The sequence below is a fragment of the Hypanus sabinus genome, chromosome 27 (genome assembly GCF_030144855.1).
Source record: "Hypanus sabinus isolate sHypSab1 chromosome 27, sHypSab1.hap1, whole genome shotgun sequence".
Taxonomy (NCBI): domain Eukaryota; kingdom Metazoa; phylum Chordata; class Chondrichthyes; order Myliobatiformes; family Dasyatidae; genus Hypanus; species Hypanus sabinus.
In genome coordinates, this window is record NC_082732.1 from 45741247 (window position 1) to 45766208 (window position 24962).

Below are 24962 nucleotides of genomic sequence, written 5' to 3' on the forward strand. Positions count from 1 at the left end.
GATGGGAGTCATTGTCCAAGATGGCATGCAACTTGGACAGCATCCTCTTTTCAGACACCACCGTCAGAGAGCCCAGTTCCACCCCCACAACATCACTGGCCTTACGAATGAGTTTGCTGATTCTGTTGGTGTCTGCTACCCTCAGCCTGCTGCCCCAGCACACAACAGCAAACATGATAGCACTGACCATCGCTCTGCCCCTTCTTGTAGACAGCCTCAGTGTTCTTTGACCAGTCCAGTTTATCGTCAATTCGTATCCCCAGGTCTTTGTATCTCTTGGTCTCCTACAGTACTCCAATGATGTTCACGTAAGCTCGACGAACAGCCTTCTCTGGCTACATTGAGGCACTTGGGGCTAAAACTGAGGGTAACTATTTGGCCCTACTCACAAGAGAATCTGCAGATGCTGGAAATCCAGAACGATACACACACAATGCTGAATAAACTCGGCAGGTTAGGCAATTATCTATGGAGGGAAAGAAGAGCCGACGTTTCCGGTCGAAAACCTTCCTCAGAACCCTAGTACTAATATCAGGCATTACTTCATCGTTTTGGTCTTTACGAACCCGCTGTCAGTTTGTTTTCTATCTGGTCTCTCTGAGATGTAATATTACCTTTAATGGCTCGAACTACTACAGATCCTACGTCCTTTCCACCTTGCTTCTCCCTACTAAACTGTTTGACAAGTTCATTATTTGTAAATGAATCACCGAGTAGAATTAATGAAACAAGGGGTGGGACTGGTTCCGTTTTCCGGCTGGGAGGGAGGACAAGGCACCGGGGGATCTTTTACGGCGACGCGCTGCTGAAACCGCTCTATGCGGGTCAGCGGGCGCTCCGTGCGGTTAATGCTTCCCCCCGAGAGCCGCCGCGCCGGAACGTTGTGCGGAGGCGCCGGGATGGCGGGTGAGTGACGGCGGCCCCTCCCGCGGGCTCGCCCGGCGCCGAGGGCCGAGGCCTAGGGCCTGGGGCCTGAGCGGTTGGAGGCAGGGGAGAAGGCTGCTGCGGGGAGGCAAGAGAGAGGAAAGGCAGTGGTAGTGCAGTGGAGGGTGGTGTGGGTAAAGGGCATTGCCGGGGTTGGGTCTAGAGGGGAGTATGGGGGAAGGGAGGTAAGGATGAGGAGAGTGTGGGGTTGAGGTGAGGTGACGGGGGTGAGGGTGGGGGTAGAGGGTGCACCTCACGTCCAGGGGCGGGGAGTTGGTGAGGCTGGGTCCACTGTTTAAGGGCGAGGTAATTGGAAAAGTGGTGGCGGGATCGGTGCAGAGAGTGAGGCATTTCGGAGAAGGGGTGGTGGCATTGGGGAGGTGTGGGGCTGGTAGTGATGGAAGAGTCATTGGGGAGGGTGAGTGGATGGGGTGGGGGACTTTGTGTCTTGCTTCTCAGTTGTGAGAGTCGGCGTGGAACTGCTCATTCCTGCCTCCCCTCATGGGACAAGATTATTACCACTAAAATATCCACTTCCACTTTTCCCTAATTCCCACAGCACTAGGTAATGGTTAAAAAACATTAAAAACTGTGTTTCTTTACCTATGGATTTCACTTGTGAATTATTTTGTTTTGAATTCATTGTTTTGGGCACAGTGTGGAATAAGTGTTAAAATCGTGGGCAACTGTCAATCCTGAAACCCTGGGCTCTCCCTGCTGCATCTTCTGCAGGATCCAGTTACATGAACCCTGTTCTGATTAAGTCCTTCGTTACGGAGGAATGATGGTGTGGATAGTCTGAGGCTTTCGTTTGGTGTTGTTTTCCTGGGGTTTTGTGGTTTGTAGAGCTGCTGGAGTTTAATAGACAAGGATGTATCATATAATGTGAATCAGTGAGAAGGGTACTTTGAGATGTAAATACCAGTATCTGGTTATTGTCTACGAGGAGGAGGGCAATTTGTTCAGCAACGTTTTAAGAATAATTTAAAGCTTCAGTACAATAATGTTGTTACAAATACTAAAGAAAGTGTTTATTTATTTTGAGATTATTATAACAGGCCCTTCTGGCCCAATCAGCTACGCTGCCCAAATACATCAAGTGATCAATAGACCTACTAATCCCTGTGTTTTTTGGAATGTGGGAGAAAACCGGAGCATCTGGAGGAAACACACATGGTCACAGGGAGAATGTACAAGATTGTTACAGATAGCAGCAGGAATTGAACCCAGGTCACTGTCACGTGTTACGCTAGATACAACACTACAGTGCCGCTCCAACTATGTTGGGTGATTGGTTCTGTCTGTGTCTCTCCGACACACTGAAATATTCTAAACTAACACAAAATGCTGGAAGAAATCAGCAGGTGAGGTAGCACCTATGTAACTGAATAAATGGTTGATCTTTTGGGCCAAGACTCTTCAGGACTGAACTGTTGAATATTCACACAATGTATAGGAATATTAAAATCAGCTGATTTGTTTAAGCCTTTGCCCTCTTCCATCCTGGCGGAAACATCTACCATATCTATACCTCTTGTGATTTTATGTATGTTTGCCCCTCAGCCTCTGATACTACAGAGAAAACCATTCTCACTGAGTTTCTTCAGCATTTTGTCAGTGTTGCTCAAGATTTCCAGCATCTACAGTATCTCTTGTGTTTACGATTAAAATTAGTTCAATTTCCTCATACAGTTAATCCAAACAACATCCTGGTGAACCTGTTCTGCACCCTCTCCAGAGCCGCCTCCTCTTTCCTATAATGGGGAGACCAGAACTGCACACACAAATCCAAATATAGCTGAAACAAGGTTTTATACAATCGCAGCCTAACCTTCCAGTTCCTAAACTCCAGGCAGGAGCTGATCTATGCACCTTCTTTACCACTCTATGCAACCTCATTGCTGTCCTCTGCCCACGATCCCTCAGTACATCAGTGCTCTCAAGAGGAGGAATGTAGAACAGTACAACACTGAAGCAGGTCCTCTGGCCCACACTGTTGCGCTGAACCAAGTAAATCAATAATCAAGTGGCCAACTAAACTAATCCGTCCTGCCTACACAGCGTCCATATCCCTCCATTTTCCTCACGTTTGTGTTCCTATCTAAACATCTCTTAAATGTCCCCAATATATCTGTCTCTGTCACCACCCAGGCACCCTCCACTCTCTGTGTTTAAAAAAAAATTGCTCCTCACATCTGTAAAATCACTCCCTCACCCTTAATGCATGTCCCCGTCTTAGAAATTTCAACACTGTGAAAAAGATGCTGTCTGTCTACTCCATCTATGCTTCTCATAATCTTACACTGCAAATGGTCAGACCCCCCCCCCGACATTGCAAACGGACAGACCCCCCCCCCGACATTGCAAGCGGTCAGACCCCCCCCCCGACATTGCAAGCGGTCAGACCCCCCCCCCGACATTGCAAGTGGACAGACCCCCCCCCCCGACATTGCAAGCGGTCAGACCCCCCCCCAACATTGCAAGCGATCAGACCCCCCCCGACATTGCAAGCGGTCATACTCCCCCCCCCGACATTGCAAGCGGTCAGACCCCCCCCCCGACATTGCAAGCGGTCAGACCCCCCCCCCCCGACATTGCAAGCGGTCAGACCCCCCCCCCCGACATTGCAAGCGGTCAGAGCCCCCCGACATTGCAAAGGGTCAGACCCCCCCCCCCCGATGTCGCAAACGGCCGGACCCCTCCCCGACGTCGCAAACGGCCGGACCCCCCTGACACTGCAAAGGGTTGGATCCCCCACTGACGCTGCTGAGGGTCAGCCCCCCCCACCCCTGCGACAGTCGAAAGTGCTTGCCCCTCTTTATTCTTCCCTCTTCACCCTCTTCTGACCATCTTGTGTCATTTTTCAACTCCCTGATCTCAATGTTTATAGCTCCTACGTTCCAAAGTTTACTGTAAATTGGATTTCAAAGTGCTTGTATGTGACCGTTTCTAATCCTGAGATTCATTTTTGTGGGCATTCACTGTACACACAAGAAACAATAGAATCAATGAAAGACCTCACCCAACAGGACAGTCAACAACCAATATATAAAAAAACAACTAACTGCAAATACAAAAAGAAAGGAAATAGTAAAAAATGAGAAATAAATATTGAGAACATGAGATGAAAAGTCTTTGAAAGTGAGTCCATAGTGTGAGGGAACAGTTACTCTGGCTCTATTCCACATTCTGCCTGTTCTTTTTCCATAGCTTGTGTGAACAAAGGAAATACTCTTCTTCCTCACCTGCCTCATTCACCAGATGACCACATATTCAGCTCATTCCCAAGGCAACTGTGCCTGTGCCCTTGGAGAGATCCCTTTGCACTCTCCCCCTGGAGAAGTACTGATACCACACTTCATGTGACCTGATTGTAGTCAGTGAGATGCTGTCAGCACGCTCATTCAGGCAATGCTGATTTAATTCTTGTTTGCATTCAAAATGTTTACAGCAGGTTACCTAAGATGCAACAAGGATATTTTCAGTGTGGAGATTGTTTGGTAAAACTGTCCCACGATAACACTTGGTCATATTTCAGTGCCCACAGAAGTTTGTATCTGAACTTCTTTAGAAGGCAACCCTCTGTCTCTTCAGAACTATGGGCTTTCACAAGTTGGGTTCAAGTTCATTGACATCTGACTGTACATAGGTACAACCAAATGAAGCAACATTCCTCTGGGCCATGGTGTACTCACAAAACATATGTCACACAGAGCACAGAAACCAAATTATGGCCACAAATAAGTTAAAATATAATTCAAAGTGCATGTGAAGTATGCAGCACAGGTAAACATAAGCAGTTTGCTGTCCTAGTGACAAGACGTCAGTGGTCTTGTCAATAAACCTGATTTTTCCTTTTTTGCTTCATGGTTCCAAAAATAACTTTCTCAGCTGTGGAACTGGATAAAGATTTGTTCAAACTTCAGTGTACAGGACTAAAGCCATCAATCCGACTTCCCCAGACACGTATGGGATAGGGACGCCTCCAGTCCCTCCCATCCTCCTGAACAGTTGGTTGTCCAGTTACCAGGGAATTGGAAGAGACTTGTGTTATTTATACAGTGACAACCATCTCCCCCTTCTAAAATGATGACTGGTTCAGTCACATATTCCTGTCATGGATTCATAGGGAAGTACAGCACAGAAACAGGTCCTTCGGTCCATCAAATCCATGCCGAAACTATTTAACCTGCCTACTCCTATCAGCCTGCACTGAGACCACCATTCATGTAGCTGTCCAAACTTCTCTTAAATGTTGAAATTGAGCTTGCATGCACCATTTGTGCAGGCAGCTCATTTCACACTCTCATGACCCTCTGAGTGAAGAAGTTTCCCCTCTTGTTCCCCTTAAATTTCTCACCTTTCACCCCCAGTTCCATGATTTCTGGTTGTTGTCCCACCCAACCTCAGTGGAAAAAGCTTGCTTGCATTTACCCTATCTATACCCTTCATAATTTTGTACACCTCTTTCAAATCTCCTCTCAATCTTCTACATTCTAAGAAATATAATCCTAACCTACTCAATCATCCAGACTTGGCAACATACTTGTAAATTTTCTCTGTTATCTTTCAAACTTATTTACCTCTTAGGCCTTACCAATATTTTGTACAACTTCAATATAACATCCCATCTCCTGTACTCAATACATTGATTTATGACGACTAATATGCCAAAAGCTTTCTTTATGATCCTGTCTACCCGTGATACCAATTCCAACAAATTATGGACCTGTATCCCCAGATCCCTTTGTTCTACCATATTCCTCAGCGTTCTATTGTTCACTATGTAAGATCTATCTTGGTTAGTCATACTGAAGCGCAGAACGTCACATTTGTTGGCATTAAATTCCATCTGCCATTTTTTCAGCCCATTTTTCCAGCTGATGCAGATCCCTTTGCAAGCCATGGTAACCTTCATCTCTGTCCACTACACTCTCAATCTTGAAGTCATCCGCAAATTTGCTGATCTAGTTAACACCACATTATCATTCAGATCTTTGATGTAGATGACAAACAAAAAAAGGGCCCAGCAACGATCCCTGTGGCACACCACTAGTCACAGGCCAATAGGCAGAGAGGAAACCCTCTGCTTCCACTCTCTGGCTTCTCCCACAAAGCCAATGTCTAATCCAATTTACTACCTCGTCTTTAATGCCGAGCAACTGAACCTTCTTGACCAACCTCCCATGTAGGACCTTTTCAAATGCCTGACTGAAGTCCATGTAGACAATATCCACTGCCATGCCTTCATCAAATTTCCTGATAACTCCCTCAAAAAACTCCTTAGGATTGGTTAGACATGATCTATCACATATAAAGCCAAGCTAGCTATCCTTCAGAATCAGAATCAGGTATACTATCACCGGCATGTGACATGAAATTTGTTAACTTAGCAGCAGCAGTTCAATGCAAAACATAATCTAGCAGAGAGAGAAAAATAATAAATAAAATAAAAATATTTAATAGTAAACAAGCAAATCAATTACACATATTGAATAGATTTTTTAAAATGTGCAAAGACAAAAATACTGTATATTAAAAAAAAAGTGAGGTAGTGTCCAAAGATTCAATGTCTATTTAGGAATTGGATGGCAGAGGGGAAGAAGTTGTTCCTGAATTGCTGAGTGTGTGCCTTCAGGCTTCTGTACCTCCTACCTGATGATAACAGTGAGAAAAGGGCATGCCCTGGGTGCTGGAGGTCCTTAACCTTGTCAAATGCCTTGCTAAAGTACATGTTGAAAGCATCCACTGCCTTGCCTTCATCCACTCTCCTGGTAACTTGTGCATTTTGTTGTTGAAATGTTAAGCTGTTTCATCATCCCTGTGACTAAAGTAATGTTTTCAGGTTTGGTAATTACATTCTGATAATGCAGGGCTGCTTTGACCTCTGGAACAATGTCAAAGTAAATTTAATATCAAAGTACATGTATGTCACCATTTTGTTGTGGGCATTTACAGGAAAATAAATACACTAGAATTTATGATAAATCTAAATGTAAAAATGGACAAACAAGCAATGTTCAAAAGAAGATAAATTGTGCCAAATACAAGATACTGAGGACATAAGTTGTAGAGTCTTTGAAAGTCTTTGTCGAATCTGTTTAGTGTTGAGGTGAGTGAAGTCATCCATGCTGGTTCAGGAGCCTGACATTTGAAGGGTAACTTCTTGAACCTGGTGGTGTGGGATCTAAGGTTTCTGCATTTCCTGCCCGATGGTAGTAGTGCAAGAAGTGCTTGGCCTAGATGCTATATTGCGGAGGTCCTTGAACGGTGTTTCCGTGCCAGGCTGTGATGCAGCCAGTCAGGATAATGAGCATGGAGCAGATGGGAATCAAGGATGTGATGTTAATGCAGGAGCTGAAGCAAAAGTTGGAGCGAACTCATTCAACAGCAGAGCAGGGGTGAGGCTTGGACTGTTTTTCTGTCTCTTCATTTCACCAGCAAAGCTGTGTGTTTATAAATTATGTGTATGATGTTAATAACATCAAAAACTATTCATGTAAATCATTTCTTAAACTTTAAAAAAAGTTGAAAGATTGGAAACCATCCATGTGACTTGATTATAGTTCTTGCTCCGTTTTCTAAAATTGAACCGTAGAATATGTTGGTTAATTAGGAATTGCTAATAGATTTGTTAACTGTCTCTGATTTAATCTGTTGTACCATGTGCATGAAATTAATTAAATAACTGATCTGAAGGAAGGGTTGATAGGTTCTTAATTAGTCAGGGTGTCAAAGGTTACGGGGAGAAGGCACGAGAATGGAGTTGAGAGGGATAGTAAGTAGCCATGAAGGAAAAGCGGAACAGATTTGATGGGCCACATTGCCTAATTCTGCTCTTATGTCTTATGGTCTTCTGATAATGATACTGGAAAATGATAAATGATTGGTGTAATCATGTGGAAATCATCTGAACATTGGGCATCAGATCCATTGTTCCTCTGATGAAGCGACCAGAACTGAATATTCCAAGTGTGGTCTAATGGTGTGAATGGAGATGTGAGTTAGCATTGAACTGATGGAGCAATTGACTTTTAACTAAATATTTATAATTAATAATGCTTAGAATACTTATACAGTAAATGAATATTGCTATCTTTGCATGTGCCTCATCACATTCTTTCAATTACAATTATATGGGCAACTTCTGAATTAAAGCACTTTGGGATTCATGCTTGTAGACTTTATTTCATTAGCAAAAAATCTGGGATACAGAATAAAAAGTTAGGGCGTAAAGAGCTTTTGACACATTAGCCTTCATAAATCAATGTATTGAGAACAGGAGTTGGGATGTTATGTTGAAGTTGTATAAGACACTGGTGAGACCTAATTTGGAGTGTTGTGTGATGTGTTGGTCACCTACCAACAGGAAAGCTATCAATAAAATTGAGAGTCCTGAGAAAATTTACAACGATGTTGCCAGGACCTAAAGACCTGAGTTATAGGGAAAGGTTGAATAGGTTAGGACTTTATTCCCTGGAGTGTAGAGGATGTGGGGAGATTTGATATACAAAATTGAGCGATATAGGTAGGGTGAATGCAAGCAGGCTTTTTCTGCTGAGTTTGGATGACACTACAACCAAAGGTCATGAGTTAACATAAGAACATAAGAGATAGGAGCAGGAGTAGGCCAATCGGCCCCTCAAGCCTGCTCCGCCATTCAACAAGATCATGGCTGATCCAATCTTAACTCTAGTTTTCACCGAATCCCATAAGGCAACAGTGCCAACCACCAGGGCACCATGCCACCCATTTTATTTTATTATTCATCCCGCCCAAACCCATGTGATCACCCGGGGGAAAAAAAACGATTTGCCAATTGAGGAGAAAAAATCTGGAAAATTCCTCTCCGACCCATCCAGGCTATCGAAAACTGGTCCAGGAGATCACATGGCTGATCTAAACCTAGCCTCATGTCCACTTACCTGCTCGCTCACCGTATCCCCTAATGCCATTTTTATCCAGGAAAATGTTTATCTCCGTTTTGAATTTATTGAGTGTAGTAGCTTCCACAGCTCTCTGGGGCAGTAAATTCCACAGCCCCACTACCCTCTGAGTGAAGAAATTTCTCCTTATCTCAGTCCTGGAACGACATCCCCTTATTTTAAGATTATGCCCCCTAGTCCTAGTTTCACCCATCATTGGGAACATTCTCCCCGCATCCACCCGATCAAGCCCCTTCACAATCTTATATGTTTCAATAAGATCGCCTCTCATTCTTCGGAACTCCAATGAGTAGAGTCCCAATCTACTCAACCTCTCATCATACATCAACCCACCCATTCCCAGAATTAACCTAGTGAACCTTCTCTGCACTGCCTCGAGAGCCAGTATGTCCTTTCTTAAATATGGACACCAGAACTGCACGCAGTACTCCAGGTGTGGTCTCACCAATACCCGGTACAACTGCAGTAAGACCTCCCTGTTCTTATACTCCATCCCCCTAGCAATAAAAGCCAGCATTCCATTGGCCTTCTTGACCACCTGCTGCACTTGCATACTAACTTTTTGTGTTTCCTGCACCAGGACCCTCAGATCCCTTTGCACAGAAGCACTTTCCAGTTTCTCTCCATTTAGACAATAACTTGCTCTATTATTTTTCCTGCCACAGTGCAAGACCTCACACTTGTCAGTATTATATCTGCCAAATGTCTGTCCAATCACTCAGCCTATCTATGTCCCCCTGCAGGGTTTCAATGTCCTCTGCACTCATTACACCCTCCCATTTTTGTGTCATCTGCAAACTTCGATACGTTGCACTTAGTCCCTTTCTCCAAATCATTAATATAGATTGCAAAGAGTTGGGGTCCCAACACCGACCCCTGCGGAACACCACAGTTAAGGGTGAAAGGTTAAGGGAGTTAAGGGTGAAAGGTGAAATACTTAAGGAGAACCTCTTAACTTAGAGGGTGGTGTCAGTGTGGAATGAGCTGCCAGCAGAAGTGGCAGATGCTGAGTCGATTTCAACATTTCGGAGTAATTTGGATAAATACATGAATGGTAGGGATATGAAAGTCTGTGGTCTAGGAGCCCTCACTGGAACTAGCAGATTAGAATTTGGCACGGACTAGAAGGGTTGAAGGACATGTTTCCATGCTGTAGTGCTTTGTGACTCTGAAGACTCACCCTTATGAAATTTGTGTGAAATAATGTTCGTCAACACTAAAATTAATTTTCTTCAAGTTATGGTAAGTTGCACTATGGACTGTTTACTAGGAACCCTGCCACTGTAATAAAGGGGTTAACTGTACATTTTAAAGCAATTCGTATTTAAATATGCTAACCTCAGGTTTTTTAAGATGCTGATGAGGCAATAAGATCAAGTTGTGATTCACTTAAATCCAGTTTTCAGAAGTTTGCAAAGTTTTTAATGAGTAAACGTACAGTATCTTTAAGCCTCGGCAAAATCTTTGGAGAGATTGTTCAATGTGCATCATTACTTTGTTTTTTAAGACCTTCTATAGATCTCAGACATGATAGGTGTTTAGTATTTTGATGTGCAAGTATTTTTGAAGTAATTCTAATTTTTTTTGAAAAAAGGCCTATTTTTGGTAATACAGGAAATGCAATAAATTATTGTAGACCACATTTTTCACAAACATCTAAGTGACGACAGTTTTCTCTTTTTGTGATGTTGGTAGATGGATATCATCTTGCACACCCAAGGAAGATGTGCCTGGATTGTCTGCATCCATCCAGGAGAGCAGAACCTTATGATATTGAGCATTCCCAGGGAGAGCTGGCTAGATTGTTGTGCTCTGGGTCTCAGCTGTGAGCTCACAACCTTCTGACCCAAAGCTGGCAAAGCCAGAGTGAAGGTGCTTGTTACTAAGAATTTTCATATAAAATATGAATCAGATATGGAAGTAGATAATTTCAGTTCCTCAAGATCAGCTCTGCACTCCATTGTCCACACAGTAACCTTGCTCATTAGGAATCTGTCTACCTCTGCCCTGAAGTTTATAGACTTTGCTTTCAATGGCTAAGTCCTCCTTTGTGGGAGAAGCTGGAGAGTGGTAGTAGATGATTGCCTCTCTGACTGGCCGAAGAGCCTGTTTCTGTGCTGTATTTCTCTCTGACTCTATGCTATGAAAGAATATGAATTCAAAATTTGTCTCCAGAAATATCTTAGTGTCGTCAGCAAGTTTGGTAACTATGCCAACGTGTTGCCTCCCACGCCATGAGCTTTTATATTTGACAAAAACTTTTGATGTGGCATATTATTGAATTCCTTTTGAAAATCTGCTGGTTCCCCTTTATCTACATGTCAGGTCAGACATCTTTAGAGTTACACAGCATGGAACAGTCCCTTTGGCTCATCTCATCCCTGCCAACCAAGTTGCTTATTTGCCTGGGTTTGGCCCAAATCCCTCTCAACTGTTCTGATCTATGTACCCGTTCAAATGTCTTTTAAATGTTGGAATTACTGGTGTAAGTTATGCATAATTTATGCTAAATTATTCTCGTCCTCGTTTTTATACTGTGCTGCTGCATAAAACAAATTTTTAATGGCATTTGTACACTGTATACTTCCCTATGACAGCAATCAGCTTGAACTTTCCTGCCTCTACAACTTCTAACAGTTCATTCCATACGCACACCAACCTCTGAGTGGAGAAAGTTACCTCTCAGGTCCTCTTTTAAATATTTCCCCTCTCAACTTAAACCCGTGTCCTCTAGTTTTGGTCTCCCCTAGTCAGGGAAGAAACTGTCACTTCCAAGAGCTTCAGGAAATTGATCAACATAACTTCCCTTTCGTAAAACCAAATTGACTTTGCCTGATTGCCTTATTTTTTTTCAAATTCCATAACTTATCTTGGAACTACTAGTATTTTTCTGTGACTGATCTTTAGATAATTGGCTGTATGTTTCCAACAATCTTCAATAAATTAGGTAGTTACAGTTGTCTTCATCCAGTCTAATCAAGCCTTCTTTGGATCTTGGGAATTTTGGAAAATTAGAATTAATTCACCAGCTATATCACAGACCTCTTTTTTTGAAAGCCAGGGTGGTCCTTCAGAATCCTGGGACATCAGCAGTCAGATCCAATGATTTTTCTCAGTACCAGTATCCTGGGGATTATAATTTTCATAAATTCCCCCCTCTCATCCAATACCTGATTTATAGCAGTTTCTGGGGTGTTAGCTGTGTCTGTCTTCTGTGGCCCATGTCTTTTACATTGCATGTTTAACTCATCTGCCATTTTCTTGTTTCCACACCTGCTGTCTATAGGAAAAATTTATAAAAACTGCAGATGTGGAAAGTTCAAGTAAAGGCTAAGATAGAAACAAACATTTTCTAAAATAGAAAATGCTGGAGATCCTGGTTAGATTATATCTGTAGTTAGAAAAATAGAGCTGTTTCCCCACAGCTATGAAGGAGGCAATAGAAGTTCATGAAGATTCAGGGAGGGTGAGGGAGAGGGATTTGGTCAATGGAAACAGTTAAGAGAGTATGAAGACAGGCTAAACAATGTAGGCATTATAGAGTGCAGTGCAGAACCTCTTGCCCAGGGGAGTATCCTTCAGGTAATTAACCTTCTATTCCCCACTCTGGCCTCTTAACCTCTTCTCTTTTATTCTTGTGTCCTCCCCCTTCCTTTCAGATCCTGATAAAGGGCCTTGGCCCAAAACATTGACTATTCATTCATTTCCATAGATACTGTCTGACCTGCTGAGTTCCTCCAGCATTTGTGTGTGTTGCTCTGGTAATTAACAATCTGTGATGCCTTAAAAGAAGTGGCCCATGAGTTAGTTACTGAATTGGTTTTAATTTTCCAATATTCTCAATGTCTAGTGAAGGCTGTATTAGATTGGAAGAAGGCAAACTTAACTAATTTATTAAAAAGGGAGGGAAACAGGGTAGAGAACCACAGCCAATTAGTTTAATATCATCCACAAAAAATATTAGCTCTTACAAGGTATGTTACAGCAGGGAAAATGAGGGGAATGTAGCGGTGTGCTACACGCAGCGCTAAAATTATGACACGGAGTCGGTAACTGCAGTCGAAGGAAAAACTTTATTCGAAATCCTCAGCCTCACTTTTAAGCCTCTCTCGACCTGCCCCCCGTGGCGCAGAGGCTCCAAAGCTCTGTGCTCGCAAACCCCCGTAGGCTATCTAATTGTGAGCCGGTTCGGATGTGCCAGGAAATGGGTCGCCACAGGAAAACAATTACACTGAGCCAAAGCCACATAGGCAACTGAGAAATTACACTTCCTGAAGTTATAGAGTTCAGCCTCCTCTGAACTTTTCCCCTCTCATCTTAAAACTGTACCCTGTAGGACCTGACACTATCATCCTTTCAGATGGTGAGGAAAACCTAAAGAAAATTCTTAACCTGATTCGTCACGTACATCAAAACATACAGTGAAATGTGTGGTTTGTGTCAAGTTCAAGTTTATAGTCATTCAACCATACATATGTATGCAGCTGAAGGAAACAGTGTTTCTCAGGGACCAAGGTGCAAAGCACAGTACATATATCACATACAGTGGATAAAATAACATTAACACATAAAGAAAAACTATTCTGTAGATATACAAGTTGTACAATGACCAACACAGTCTGAGGATAAGCTGGGGCTAGCTAACCGCTATTCTTATCATACTGTACAATGTCCTGTGTATGTTACTCAAAATGGCCTCTTTGGTTTGTTACAAGTAGGAATGCTTCTTTGTCGGATAAGTGTTTCTCTCGCCGTTGTTTCACTTTAGAATGGCTGATATGGTAATTGTATTCATTTGTTAATCAATGGGGAACGTTACTGTGTCTTGTGATGCTGGGAACTTGGGGGAGGGGTTTTCGCGGGTTTTTTGGTGGGAGGAGAGTGCGGGAGGAAGACGTCGAGGAAGGTGGACGTGCGCTGCACTGCTCGGTAGACCCCCGGGCGTGGTCCCAGGTGCGAAGACGTGGAGGTTGGAGGCAAGCGACGAGGGGTCGAATGGTTCGTTGATTGAGCTCCAAGAGTGCACTAAACAGACTGAACTTTGATAAGTTGGCGCCTTTTGTTTTTTTCCTTGTGTGTATGTATATATATATATATATAGTATTGCCTACTACTCTTTTAATTTTAGTAAACTCTTTAAAGTGTATGTCATAACGGTATTTGTTGTGGGTTTGATACTGTTGGCGGGCGCGAGGCATAAAACTCGATTCTCACAGCACCTGCGTGTACGGGAGGTGGGTTGGTGAGTGGCTGGATCTCCTTTTTCCCCTAGACATATACCAGCCTGTGGGTAAGGGTTACATTTGTGGAGGCTCATCCCGGATTGGATTGTCAGGGGCTGTGGAATCGCACAGGCAGCAGAGCGGAGATGGACAGAGATAAGATTTTTTGTTGGTGCCAGTTTGAAGATGTACCAGTACAGTACGCATGCGTAGTGAGCGGAGTGGATTTTCGAGTTTCGGGAGATGCGATAGTGAGGGGTTTAAGTTCGGTGGAGGGTATTGGGCAGGTAGAATTGGTAGCTAGACAGTGTGGTAAAGAGGTAGAGTCTAGCTGGGTGTTGGTTCGTACGAGTGCTGAAGTCAGGACGGTGGAACTGCCGGCGACGGTCAGTGTACCGGGGGAGTTGGGGCTGTGGGGGCTCCACTTCTACAAGGATGAGGCTGAGGAGACATCGGAGGAGGAGTTAGTGCTAGAGGTGGACCCCAGAGAGGTGCCTGGCACTAGTAAAGGGAGGTGGGAGGAGGGAGTCGTGACTAAGCCCCGCTTCCTAGGTAGGGTGGAAGGTTCGGAGCTGGCAGCCGCACTTAATTCCCTGGTGGGAGTGGCCGAGAGGCCACGGCTGAAGCTGGGGGTGTTCTCCGGAGCCAAGCCTACTCTGGATGGGGAGGTGGACTATGAGACCTGGATCGAGCATACGTCTTTGATGTTAGAGGAATGGCCAGGCTCAGAGGAGGAGAAGAGGCAGCGATTGGTGGGAAGTTTGAGGGGCTTAGCAGCCAAAACCGTCCGGGAGTTGAAAGCTGAGAAGCCTGGAGCCTCAGTGGAGGAATGCCTAGAAGTTTTGGAGGGAGCGTTTGTGTTGTCAGGGGAACCAGAGGCAGGACGCTGGAGGATACTGGAACCCGGCGGAACCTTTTGGCTCGAGATGGGATGATCAATGTGAAGAGGCGTTCCAATCTTTGAAAAGGGCACTGACCCAGGCCCCGGTGTTGGCTTTTGCCAATCCCCAGAAGCCATATGTGCTGCACACGGATGGCAGCCGAGAGGGTCTCGGGGCTGTTCTGTACCCAGGAGCATGGCAAAGCATTGAGACCAGTAGCCTTTGTCAGCCGAAGCTTGTCGCCATCGGAGAGAAACTATCCCACTCACAAGTTGGAGTTCCTGGCGCTGAAGTGGGCTGTGGTGGACAAGCTGGGCGATTACCTGTACGGAGCCAAGTTTGAGGTGAGAACGGATAACAATCCTCTCACTTATATTTTGACTTCGGCGAAGCTGGATGCCACAGGACATCGGTGGCTGGCGGCCTTGTCGGTATATGATTTCAGCCTGAGGTACCGCCCCGGAAGCAAGAATGTCGATGCGGATGCATTGTCTCGTCGGGAGCCGGGGGAGGAGGAGAGGGACGAGGAGGGAGAGTGTCCCTGCCCCTGGAGTGAAGGCGATGTGTCAGTTTGCTATCACCGTGAAGGCCGAGGGAAGAGGAAGGCTGGAACGAGCCGTGGACCATTTGGGGGTTTTTGACGACGCCATACCCCTAGTTTACTGTGACCTGACCGCACTGGGGACTAAACAGTTGCCGGAACTGAGTCCGGGGGAAGTGGCAACTGCTCAGCAAAATGACCCGGGTCTTGGCACAGTGTGGAGAGCGGTCGAGAAGGGGGATGGGGCGTTGGCTGAGAAGGCGAAACACCCATGCGTGTCTCTGTTGTTGAAGGAGTGGTCTCGGTTGAAGTTAAAGAACAAAATCTTGTACCGGGTAACGGCGCCTCCGGACCAACCCCGCTGTTGGCAACTGGTCCTGCCGGAGGAGTATCGCCAGGCTGTACTCCAGGCCTTACATGATGATTCTGGACACTTGGGGGTGGAAAAGACCTATGGATTACTCAAAGACCGGTTCTACTGGCCCCAGATGAGGGGGGAGGTAGAAGATTACTGTAGGGGTTGCCGTCGTTGCATCCAGAGGAAGACCCTGCCAGCGTTGGCGGCTCCACTGTCGCACTTGCAGAGTGCGGGACCTCTGGACCTGGTATGTATGGATTTCCTGTCGATTGAGCCTGACACCAGCAACACCGCGAATGTCTTAGTCATCACCGATCATTACACTCGCTATGCTCAGGCATTTTCCACCAAGGATCAGAAGGCGACGACAGTGGCGAAGGTGCTATGGGAGAAGTACTTTGTGCATTACGGCCTTCCCAGGCGAATCCATAGTGATCAGGGGCGGGACTTTAAGAGCCGCCTTATCCAGGAATTACTGACTATGCTTGGGGTTGAGAAATCCAGGACTACCCCTTACCACCCACAGGGAGATCCTCAGCCAGAGAGATTCAACAGGACCCTGTTGGATATGCTCGGGACACTGGAGATTGGGCAGAAAAGCAGGTGGAGTCGTCATATTGGACAATTGGTTCACTGTTACAATTGTACTCGCAATGATGCTACAGGGTATTCGCCCTATTATCTGATGTTCGGGCGGGAAGCGAGATTGTCCATTGACGTGTGTTTTGGAGGTGGAGTGGGCGAATTTCCCGGGAAGTCCCATCTAAAGTACGTGTCCGACATGAAGAGGGAGTTACAGCGGGCGTATGAGTTGGCCGAGGCGACGGCTACCAAACAAAATCAGAAGAATAAGGTGCGGTATGATCGAAAGGTGAAGTTTGTACAATTATTACCGGGCGACCGGGTCCTTTTACGGAACTTGGGACTCCCTGGTAAGCACAAGTTGGCAGATCGATGGGCGGCCAGCCCCTATGTAATAGAGAGCCAGATGCCGAACCTGCCCGTTTACCGGGTGAAACCTGAGGATGGAAAAGGGCCTATCAAGGTACTCCATAGGAATCACCTGCTGCCACTGGGTCAAGCGGTGCAGGTGGATAAGGAGCCCAAGAGGGAGGTTGCGCCCAGTACAAGGACACTGCGAGGGCGCGGAGAACGGGAAAAGCCCGCTGCTGAAGAGCAGGGACGGGTCCCTCACCCGGGAATGGCTACCGATTCAGAGGAGGATGACTCAGATGAGTGGGCCCTGTTCCCATTCGCTGGTACTCCAGTACCAGGAGAGGAGGCTCCTGGCCCTTCCCATACTAAATTGGGTGAGAGGAGGGAAGGTCTTGAGGGTCAGATGGAGAGGCAGCCTGCATTAGTGGGAGAGAGGGTGGAACCCGAGCGTGAGCCGGAGAGATCTCAGGTGAGGGAGGACCCCTGTGAGGAAGGGGGTGCGGGTCTGTCAGGTAGACCTGGGGTGTCCGAGACAGTGGGTTCGCAGGTGACGAGGGAGCCCAGTGGGGCAGAAGGGGTATGGAGATCTCAGAGGATTAGGCGCCCCCCGGAGCGGTTGACATATATGGTACCGGGAGAACCGAGTGTGATTTCTACTGCTCTGGGTAGTTATGTCACTGCTTTCTGCACCTGGGGTTGGGTTTTGTGTGTTGCAAGAAGCTTTGGGGAACTCCAGTATTTCCATGAGGGCATGACATTTGTTGGTGGGGAGAGAATGTACAATGTCCTGTGTATGTTACTCAAAATGGCCTCTTTGGTTTGTTACAAGTAGGAATGCTTCTTTGTTGGATAAGTGTTTCTCTCGCCATTGTTTCACTTTAGAATGGGTGATATGGTAATTGTATTCATTTGTTAATCAATGGGGAATGTTATTGTGTCTTGTGATGCTGGGAACTTGGGGGAGGGGTTTTCGCGGGTTTTTTGGTGGGAGGAGAGTGCGGGAGGAAGACGTCGAGGAAGGTGGACGTGCGCTGCACTGCTCGGTAGACCCCCGGGTGTGGTCCTAGGTGCGAAGACGTGGAGGTTGGAGGCAAGCGACGAGGGGTCGAATGGTTCGTTGATTGAGCTGCAACGAGTGCACTAAACAGACTGAACTTTGATAAGTTGGCGCCTTTTGTTTTTTTCCTTGTATATATATTGTATTGCCTACTACTCTTTTAATTTTAGTAAACTCTTTAAAGTGTATGTCATAACGGTATTTGTTGTGGGTTTGATACTGTTGGCGGGCGCGAGGCATAAAACTCGATTCTCACAGCACCTGTGTGTACGGGAGGTGGGTTGGTGAGTGGCTGGATCTCCTTTTTCCCCTAGACATATACCAGCCTGATGGGTAAGTGTTATAATACCTTACTAATGAGTCAAGGAGTACTTGCCTCATTAATCAGAGCATAGCAGATAAGAACAGAGAGTATCTGGTCCATTTCATAAAACTTTGGTTCAGCCACCCTTGGAGAACTGTGCATAGTTCTTGTTGCCACACCATGGGGAGGAGATGATTGGTTGCCTCACCATGGGAAGAAGATGAAGACTGTGCACAGTTCTAGTTGCCACCATTTGAAGGAGATGATAGCACCGGATGTTGCCTGTGATGAGTGTTTCATTGTTGAGGAGAGATCAGATAGGATGGGTTTATTTTCCCTGACGCAGAGGAAACTGAGAGGATCCTGATTGAGATGTACAAAATTATGAGGGGTATAGTTTGAGTAGATAGTAATAAACTTTTCCCTTGAACAGAGGTGTCTGAGATGAGGGTACAGGTTTAGGATTGGGAGTAAGAGTTTAGAGGATAACTGAGGAAGAACCTTTCTACCCTGAGGGTTGTTGGAGTTTGGAATACATTGTCTAAAACAGTGCTGGGGACAGCAGTTAACAAGAATGTAGACATGCACTTGAATCACCAAAGCAGAGAAGACTTCTGATCAAGTGCTGGTAGATGGGTTCAGTATAAATCAGTTTCTAACCTGGGGTCCATAGACCCCCCAGTTAATGGTAGGGGTCCATGGCATAAACAAGGTTGGGAACTGGTGGTCAGAATGGATATGATGACATTGGGTGCTGTTTCTCTCCTCTAAGACCTTATGCTCACAAATGTAGGGCATATTTGAAGGGCTAGATGGCCGAATCCTGCCATTTCCATTGTTTCTATAGATCTGCTTTCATAACTGACAGAGTGATAAGGTTATAGCAGGAAGGGCTACATATTCTTAAGTTACTGTTGCTTTAAGTGTGTGAGACCTCTGTTCATTAATTAATTGTGAAGTGAGAATTTGACTTACTGTAGTACTTGGTGCTTGATGAGTTCTTTTTACTTGCAGGTGATATTGAGTAGATTCAGTAATTCCACTGGCTGCTGAAGAACGGAATCCAGTTCGCTGTTGAACGCTATACCTGTGTTTAATTGCCACAGGCATCTTTTGTGTAACCCGCCAGAATAATGGATGTTCTTCCCGTTTGTTACTTCTTTACCGAACAGTACATGGTGAGTGTATTTATGTATCAATGACAATTTCCTATAGGTTCGCGTGCCTGTATGCTAGACTGGAAAATTACATGTTTTATTATAATTGTGATTTGTTATTGAAAATGTTTGTTGTCAGAGTCATACATTGCTAAATTAAATTTGTTTTGAAAATTTCCATATATGCAGAAACAATGAAGTCTAGTGTCACACACAAAGTGCTGGAGGAACTCAGCAGGTCAGGCAGCATCCAGAAAGAGGAATAAACAGTCAATATTTTGGGCCTAGATCCTTCATCAGGACTGAAAAGGAAAGGAAGGAGGCAGATGCCAGAATAATAAGGTGGGGAAGGGCATGTACAAGCTGGCAGGTGATAAAAAGACCAGGTGAGAGGGAATCAGAATCAGGTTTAATATCACTGGTGTATGTTGTGAAATTTATTGTTTTGTGGCAGCAGTACATTCTAATACATCATTATAAAAACTATAAATTACAATAAAAAGAAAAATCAATTAATGTATTGTAAAAAGAGGGGAAAATACTGAGGTAGTGTTCTTGGATTCATTGTCCATTCAGAAATCTGATGGCAGAGAGGAAGAAGCTGAACCTGAAATGTTGAGTGTAGCTTCAGGCTTCTGTACCACCTCCCTGATGGTAGCAATGAGAAAAAGGCATGTCCTGGGTGATGGGGGTCTTTGATGGAGCCAGTTAGAATGCTTTCCATGGTTCATCTGAAAAGAGGATGCTGTCTAAGTTGCATGCCAATTTGGACAATGACTCCCGTCCACTCCATAATGTACTGGTTAGGCACAGGAGTACATTTAGCCAGAGACTCATTCCACCGAGATGTAACACTGAGCGTCATAGGAAGTCATTCCTACCTGTGGCCATCAAACTTTACAACTCCTCCCTCGGAGTGTCAGACACCCTGAGCCAATAGGCTGGTCCTGGGCTTATTTCCACTTGGCATAATTAACTTATTATTGTTTAATTATTTATGGTTTTATATTGCTATATTTCTTCACTATTCTTGGTTGGTGTGGCTATAACGAAACCCAGTTTCCCCTCAGGATCAATAAAGTAAGTCTGTCTGTCTGTCTTTAGAAATTTGTGAGTGTTTTTGGTGACATATCAAGTCTCCTCATCCTCTCAGTGAAATATAGCCACTGTTGTGCTTTCTTTCAATTGCATCAATATGTTCAGCTCAGGGTAGATTCTCAGAGATGTTGACACCCATTAACTTGAAACTGCTTACCCTTTCTATTGCTGATCTCTCGATGAGGACTGGTGTGTGTTCCCTTGACTTCCCCTTTCTGAAGCAATGAGAGATTGAAGATGTCCTCAAACACTCTCGCCAGTTGGTTGGTGCAGGTTTTCCATGCCTATGTCAGCCTCCAAGACAGAGATCACAGGGTAACCAGATGTTTCAGGGATTTGCAGAAGTGTAGTTTTATCCTCTCTTTCAAAGCGTGCATAAAAGGTATTGAGTTCATCTGGGAGAGAAGCATCACAGCCATTCATGATGTTAGGTTTCGCTTTGTAGGAAGTAATGGCCTGCAAAACCTGCCAGAACTGATGTGCGTCTAATAGCATCTCTAACTTCAATCAAAATTGATTTTTTGCTCTTTAAATTGCCTTCCATAGGTTGTAACTGGATTTTTTTGTGTAGTTTATATCATTATTCTTGAATGCCTTTGATCTAGCCCCCAGCAGACTATGAATCTCCCGTTCATCCATGGCTTTTAGTTTCAGCCTGTCTGGTATGTTTGCAAAGGCACACACTCATCCACGTAGGTCTTGATGAAGTTGGTGACAACTGTGGTGTATTCATTCAGACTCAGAGATGAATCCCTGATTATTGTCCAGTCTGCCAACTCAAAGCAGTTCTCCATGTTCTTCTCTTCTTCCTTTGACCATTGCTTAATCAAGAGGGATGCATCATACTTGACCATACCTTCTTATTCTCACCAAGAGGGATCAATGGTGCTTGACTGTACCTTCTTGGTCCTTACCAAAAGGGGTGAATTGTACTTGATTCTACAGTAAGATCCTGAAGATGTTAAGGTTCATTTTTTAATTCTTAAATTTTTATTTAGTTATTAAATAAACACATTTATTAAATTTGTAGTCACTATTTGTTGACTATTTAAATGTACAACTTTTTGTATTTTCTATTTGTTGTATATTTTTAACTAGTCTCCTGATAAATTGCCTTTTCTAACCTTGAAGTGGCCACATTATCAGTTAGAGTATTCAGCAGGCCACGAGCGGCTTTCTCTCATCTATTTTTAGATCTTTGCAGTGCAGTGTCTACCACATGGAGACAGCAGGATAATGTGACATTGCTGATGCTTTGCATAATACTTTATCAAGGCTGAAGTTTTATGGTACCAGAATACTTTAGTGTGACCTTTTTATGACAATTGGAGCATGATTAATTCTTTGTGCTTTTTTATGGGGTTGAATTTTGTTTTGTGGATTTTTGGAAATGAGGCCTCTGTGATGTTTAACATTCTCTTGCATTGAAGTCCAGATTACGGAGTGGCAGCTGTGCTTTGGGCACTACTGGAGGAAATGGTGATGAGTAGCTGATTTTATTGATATTAATATGCAGTAAGGTGAGAGTGAAGCTTGGTGTGTCAGTAAAGCAGGGATTTGTGGGAATTCTGGAAAGTAAGTTTTATTGAAGAATTGAACTGGTGTTATGGTGTGAAAGTGCTTTTGTGTGTCGGGGACCAAGAATTGAAGAAAGTGGTGGTGCCAAGTTAAGGGAACAGTGGGTTGAAAAGTGCAGGAAAATTGTTTGCTGTTGTGGTAACTTTGCTTTTTATTTAGTTAAACCTTGATAGTATTTTTTTTCCTGGAGCATCAGAAGCTGTGGGATGACCTGTTAAAGTTTATGAGAGGTGTAGATAGTCAGAATCTTTTTTTCCAAGGGCATTACAATGATCCTGAAAGGGAGCAGGAGTTGGGAGAGTGCAACATCCTAATAGACCCCCCGGAACCAGATGTGCAGTTCGACATGTCAGAGCTGTGGCTAAAGGAAGTCAGAGAGGTCATCCGCAAAGCAAGGGCAAGCTCGGCTCCGGGACCAAGTTGCACCTCGTACAAAGTGTACAAGAACTGCCCCAAACTCCTGCTGCGTCTGTGGAAGATCCTGCGAGTCTTCTGGAGAAGGAGGAAGATCTCAGAACAGTGGAGAATGGCTGAAGGGGTGTGGATCCCGAAGGAGGAAAACGCCACCCGATAGACCAGTTCCACATCATCTCCCTGCTGTGTGTCGAGGTGAAGATCGTCCAATCGGCTGCGCACCTGCCTAGCAAAGAACACCTATATCGATACATCAGTCCAGAAGGGGGGCATTTCAGGGATGCCGAGCTGACTGGAGCACACCAGTGTGGTGACACAGCTCACCAGGGAGGCCAGAGAGAACAAGGGCAACCTGTCAGTGTTGTGGCTCGACCTGGCAAATGCATATGGCTCCATTCCGCACAAGCTGGTGCAGCTCAGACTGACCAAACATCATGTCCCCAGTAGAATCAGAGACTTATCGCTGATTATTACAGCAACTTCAGGATGAGGGTCTCTTCAGGAACAATTACATCAAGCTGGCACAAGGTGGAAATCGGCATCATCACGTGGTGCACTATCTCAGTGACACTGTTCTCCCTAGCCATGAACATGCTCACTAAGTCTGCTGAAACAGAGTGCAGAGGGCCCAGAGTGAATTCCGCTCAACGGCAGCCACCCATCAGGGCATTCATGGATGACCTCACAGTCACCACAGAATCAGTCCCAGGCTGCCAGTGGATCTTGCAGGGGCTCGGAAAGCTGGTGTAGTGGGCCTGGACGCATTCCAAACCAGCCAAATCAAGATCTATGGTGCTGAGGAAAGAGAAGGTGGAGAACAAGTTCTGGTTCAGCATCGCAGACACAGCCATCCCAACTATCACAGAAAAGCCGGTCAAGAGCCTAAGTAGGGTTTTTGACAGCTCTCTAAGGGACACGACATTCATTTAGGAGACCTTTGCCGAGCTGGATGGCTTGCTGAAATCTGTGAACAAGTCTGGCCTACCGAGGAAGTTCAAAGCCTGGGTGTATCAGCATGGTATTCTTCCCAGAATCCTGTGGCTCCTCCTCGTCTATGCAGTTTCAATCTTGACAGTCGAAACCTTAGAGAGGAGGGTTAGCAACCACCTCAGAGATGGCTGGGGCTGTCAAAGAGCCTGAGCAGCATCGCACTCTTATGGACACCACAACATACTGCAACTGCCCTTCAAATTCTTGGAGGAGGATTTCAAGGTAACAAGAGCCAGAGAAGTGGTGCAGTACAGGGACTCAAGTGATCTGAAGGTGACTAGAGCAGAGATCCAAGTGAGGACTGTCAGGAAGTGGAGGGCAGAGGAAGCTGTTCAGAAAGTAGAGGCAAGGCTGCATCACAGGAGGCTTGTGAGAGTGGTCATGCGAGGCCGAGCTGGGCTAAGATCCTTTCCAACTCCTCAAATGGACACCATCAGAGAGAAGGAAAGGTGCCGCCTTGTTCAGGAGGAGGTGAGAACAGCAGTGGAGGAGACGAGAACCTGCAAGGTGGTGGGAATGAAGCAACAGGTAGCTTGGATATGATGGTAGAATGCGGTTGAGAGGAAAGTTACTTGGTCAGAGCTTTGAAAAGCTGAGCCACACCACATCCAATTTCTCATCCAGGCAGTGTATGATGTGCTTCCAAGCCCATGGGGCATAGTAGAGTCACCTGCGTGCCCATTGTGCTCCAAGTGAGGAACCTTGGAGCACATCCTCAGTGGCTGCACAAGGGCACTTGGTGAGGGACGGTACCAATGGAGGCATGATCAGGTCCTGAAGACCGTCGCTGAAGCCATCAGTGCAGGAGTTGAGTGGGCGAAGCGGTCCCGACCCTCCAAGCAGACCATTGCCTTTGTCAGAGCTGGGGAGCAGCCAATACCCACCAAAAGAACATCTGCAGGCATCCTGACGTCTGCAAGGGACTGGCAGCTGTTGGTGGACCTCGAACGGTAGCTGAAGTTCCCCAACCATATTGCAACCCCACCCTGCGACCAGACATTGTCCTTGTGTCTGAGTCTACCAAGCAAGTGGTGATGCCGGAGCTGACAGTCCCATGGGAAGATCGTTTGGAAGAGGCCTTTGAAAGGAAGCTCTCCAAGTACACAGTACTGGTCGGCAACTGTCAGCAGGCTGGATGGAGAGCGAGGTGTCTCCCAGTGGAGGTTGGATTTAAGGGATTCGCAGCCCGTTCCTTAGCCAGAGCCTACAGCAATTTCGTCATTGAGGGAGAGAGGAAGTGGAGAGCCATCCGCAGTACCACCGATGTGGCAGAGAGAGCCTCAAGATGGCTGTGGCTCAAGAGAGGGGAACTATGGAGTCAGAAGTAGTTAGCCATCTGGACACAAGCTGGGGTCTGATCAGCCCTGGCTGGGTCACCTGGAGAAGGGTGTTTGATGTTGAAAGACCTGAAACACCCGATGATTCCAGGAACATCACTGAAGATGTGTCCAGAGGCATCAGTAGATGTATGTACACAGCAAAAATGCCACAGGGCATAGGTTTAAAATGGTGAGTAGTGGAAAAAAAGCTTAATGAAGATTCTAGACTGCAGATGC

General features: G+C 45.4%; 1 protein-coding gene and 1 pseudogene across 5 annotated transcripts in view; both read left to right on the top strand.

The window, feature by feature from the left end:
* Positions 1 to 745: 745 nt before the first annotated feature.
* The window catches only part of mib2 (MIB E3 ubiquitin protein ligase 2), a 249551-nt gene continuing 225334 nt past the window's right edge, over positions 746 to 24962 (top strand). For 2 of the 5 annotated variants that reach the window (XM_059952405.1, XM_059952403.1), the window contains exons 1-2: positions 747 to 906; positions 19184 to 19347. The gene's annotated coding sequence lies outside the window, so the exon portion shown is untranslated. Of the gene's footprint in view, positions 907 to 10624; positions 10743 to 19183; positions 19348 to 24962 lie in introns of those variants that run through there. The other 3 variants (XM_059952408.1, XM_059952404.1, XM_059952407.1) reach the window with 3 other exon arrangements.
* On the top strand, positions 819 to 24734 carry LOC132381919 (uncharacterized; annotated as a pseudogene).